This window comes from Lepidochelys kempii, chromosome 6, assembly GCF_965140265.1.
Source record: "Lepidochelys kempii isolate rLepKem1 chromosome 6, rLepKem1.hap2, whole genome shotgun sequence".
NCBI lineage: Eukaryota > Metazoa > Chordata > Testudines > Cheloniidae > Lepidochelys > Lepidochelys kempii.
In genome coordinates, this window is record NC_133261.1 from 13,064,232 (window position 1) to 13,068,323 (window position 4,092).

The following is a 4,092-nucleotide window of genomic DNA, read 5'->3' on the forward strand; positions in this document are numbered from 1 at the left end:
GCTAGACAAATTCAAATGGGAACTAAGTCACCGATTTTAAAGTGAGGGTAATTAGCCATTGGAAAAATTTACCAAGGCTCGTGCAACTGATTGGGGTTTTGTTTTCATATTTCTTCCAGAAAACAGCACCTCTGCCAGCAGAGAGCCCCCTATCTCAAGGGCAGTGAATGGGCTCAGACTTTAGAGACTCACCCACACTACTACCAGTTGCACATGGATAATCATGTTTAAGTATCAGCCTAAACTGGCTCTCTTTAGAATCTGAGCTCTGATAAATGCGAAGATGGTACATCTGCAACCACTTAAAATGAACAAGCCATTCCATTTAGCATTTGCCAGTCACAACTTGTTATAGTTAAGGAGATAACATTACAACCCTGTTTTTACTTGCTCATAAGTTACCAAAAAGTCTCAAATTTCCTCATTCTGCTCAAAAGAGAGTGATGAGAGAAAGTTTAAGGAAAAAACCCTTGTTGTTCTAGTCATATGAAGGTAAAGTTGAAGGTTGGAACAATCAACGTTCCAAGGCAGGGGCTTAGTTTTAACCACCACCTCAAATGACCTGTTGGCTAGATTATCGACACAGTAATTACTAGGTCTGTACTTCTTGTTCTCCACCAACTGCCACTCTTTTTTCTCCAGGCAAGAATAAAACCGGCCATCTTTGTACAAGGCATCCTTGATGGTCTCCCCTTCTGGGGCAAAGACACACAACTTGCTCTGGTCTTTAGCAAGCTGCTGGCACCAAAGAATTCTGTATCAAGCATTGTTCTCCCATCTACTGCCAAGAGAGGAGACATAAAATGTTATGCATTTCTTTCCCTTGCTCTCATACTGTCGGTGTCCCACCGCACCTATTTTCTGATTCAAATTCACTTTGTAAAATTTCATTTCAAAGTGGGAATTCTCAGGAATGTACTTGAGAGGCATCCCCAAATTAACATACCCCTCAATCCCTTTATTCCCCAGTAGATGCATCTCCTTGCCCTTCTCTTTTTTCATCCGAGCACAGATGTCTGGTAGCGCCGTCAGGGCTTTGTAGATGCTGTCATGGGTTCTGCCTTTCACCACATGCTCCTTGCCACCATCACCCAAGTTGATGATGAATTCTTGCTCCTCTTCAGTGGATTTCTGACTGATTAAAAGGCTCTCTCTTGTCTGTCTCTTACTGGTGTCACCCAGAGGAGGTGTGCTGTTCACAGATCTCTTCCTTTTGGGAGGTGGGTTTTTCAAGGGAGAGTTTTGCTTATTCCTCTCATTGCGCTAAACAAAACAAAACAAAAATAACTGAAATAGCACCTTTCTGTGGGGACACCTGGTAAGGACTCCATCCCACTACTGCCCAAAACTCCATCCCAAAATTGTTGATCAAACAGCCCTCTGCCCAGCCACATGGAGCTACAGGTTCCTCACCCTACCGCCACCTAGGAGCAGCTGAGAGAAGGAACCATCAGATCCTCATGTGTCACTGTGACAGGACTTTTAAAAATAACAAGGACTTGGATAATGGCAGCATTTGAAACTAGTAAGAGATAAATGGGGACAAATGGGGAACTGTTAAGTTCTTCCATCTTTTGACAGGCAGCACTGGAGGAGTGCGTGTGTATATATATATATATATACACATTTATATCCCGTTTCAAGCCTTGCCCAGACTACAGCTAAGCTTTGTTTTGAGCAGTGGTCCCCAAACTGTGGGATGCACCCTCCCTAGGGGTCACAGAGGAACGTTAGGGGAGGCACAGTGGGACCGGGTATGGCCCAGACCCTACTCGGGGGGAGGGGTGGGGCAAGGAAGAGAGTGCCACCCATCCCAGCTCTGCCCCTGCCCCCCCGCCCAGCCCTCATTCTCTCTCAGTCCCCATCCCCAGTTCTGCCTTCAGCCCAAGCTCCTCTGCTGAGCCAACTGTGCAGTAAGGGGGGGGGGGCGCGCGCAGAGAGATTCCATTACTGGTAAGTGGGGGCGCAACTGGAAAAGTTTGGGCACTACCAGTTTTGAGTCTAAGCCAGCCCGGGCTCAAGGAATCCTCAAACATGGCTACAGATGTAGATTCTTGCGTGAGAAGTACTGTGAGATATAGGGAGTGGGAGAGCCACAGAACATGCTGAGGCAGGGAAAGGGACAAAAAGAATAAGCAGAAATAGCGTAACATCCAAGGTTGTTAAAAAGCTAGCACTGAGCGTGGAAAGACTCCAGCATTCAACTGCTCATTCCCTGTGCTGCTGGGACTGCCTCACTGCAGTGGAAAATAAATCTGGCATCCAAGAATCAAAGTACAGTCTGAGAACCACCTCAGTTCTTTAAGAACTCAGGTTTAATGATGACCTGCAGAGTAAGTTTAGAAAAATGGACTTCTGTTTTGCTTCCTTAGGAGTCACAAGGGCAGCCTGATTAGAAAAATAAAAAATGTAAAGTTCAGTCTTTCCTGGAAGAAATATTGGGACTCTTACAGCATGTGTATTTCAATTGCTCATATCTTAGGTGAAAAAACAAGGCTTCCTTTATCCAAAAAGTCAGTTATTTAAGTTAAGAATTGACAACAATAAAGGAAGGAATTTTTAGAATCCCTTTGTATTAATTACCTTTCTTTCATTCTCCTGGCTCTTATGATGTTCTACTTTCTCTAGTTTTCCAGTCACCACCAAGTTTTCCAACATAAACTGGATCTGAATTTATAATATAAAATAAAACAGAAAAAAATCTTAGGAAAAACCCTTCAGGCTTTCTTTATCATTTATAAAGGCACAAACTCATTTCTTCTTTTGCAACTTACTTAACAGTGCTTATGTACAGTTGAGAAGAAAAATGGAATAGCACAGGTGCAGGTGGTTAGGACTATGACAAGTGTCTTATGGGTGGAGGGGGAGAGTTACACCTCCTACTGAAGATCCAGTATAGACCCGTGTTGGAAAGAGGATACTGGGCTACATGAGCCACTAGTGTGATCCAGTGTAGCATTTCCTGCATTCTGTGTGTGCATATTTTAGGAAGGGTGGCTGGTATACCAATCCCTCTTCTTGTAGGATGGTTACTGGGGGTTGTGATGGGGTAGCCCTGCTCAGAATAAGCCAATATTAATATACCGGAACATATTTCAGGATATTTCCATCTCTGCCCGATTTTCCATTCTGGGAGAGCTTCTTCCCATCAACTTGCTTCTTGGGTCCCATATTGACTCAAAGAAGATGTAACTGAGAACATGTAAAAGACAGTTTTCAGTGTCTGGAGACAGCACACTATAAAGGAGAGCACAGGGTATGTTAACAACAAGGTGTCTGTCTCTTGTGTTGCTACCTCACACTATTACCACCACTCTTTTGATATTTGGTGTTGAAAGCGTGAAAATGTGAACCCCAAAGGCTTATACCCCTCAGAAGACAAATAAAAAAAAACTGGGAGGGGTTTTTAATGTCATGATTTTTAAACCAATCTATGATTTGGGGGCCTGACACGCTGTCTGAATGTTTGCGGTTGGCAATATTGCTACCAAATCAGTTTGTATTTAAAGTTGATCTGAAAGGACAGATGATAGGTAAAGAAGGGGCAGGGGTGCTGAGGAGGCTCGCAAAGTTTATTTAAAGAAAAAATATATAAATTAAAAAGACTTGAAGAGCTGTGTGTAAGTTCAGAAGCTTGTCTGTTTCACCAACATCAGTTGGCTCCATAAAATATATTACAGTAACTCCTCACTTAAAGTTGTCTGGTTAAAGTTGTTTCATTATTATGTCATTGTTCTACTAGAGAACATGCTCGTTTAAAGTTGCACAATGTTCTAACATGTCCCCCCTCCAGTGCCTTCCACCCACCAGCGGGCCCCAAGGATCAGCGCCTCCCCACTCCCACTCCCGCCCCACACCTCCTGCCAGCTGCAATCAGCTGTCTTGCGGCATGCAGGGAGGCTGAGGCGGGGTGGGGGGAGGAGTAAGGACGTGGTGCGCTCGGGGGAAGGGGTGGAACTGGGCGGGAAGAGGTTGGGTGGGGATGGAGCCTTAGCGGAAGGGGTGGAGTGGGGGTGGGGCCCAGGGCAGAGCCGGGGGTTGAGCACCCCCAAGCAGTTTCAAAAATCAGTGCCTGTGGCCCCAGAAGCCTAT

General features: G+C 44.9%; 1 pseudogene; it reads right to left on the reverse strand.

The window, feature by feature from the left end:
• Window positions 1-411: 411 nt before the first annotated feature.
• Window positions 412-3,171, reverse strand: LOC140913121 (serine protease FAM111A-like; annotated as a pseudogene).
• Window positions 3,172-4,092: the final 921 nt, after the last annotated feature.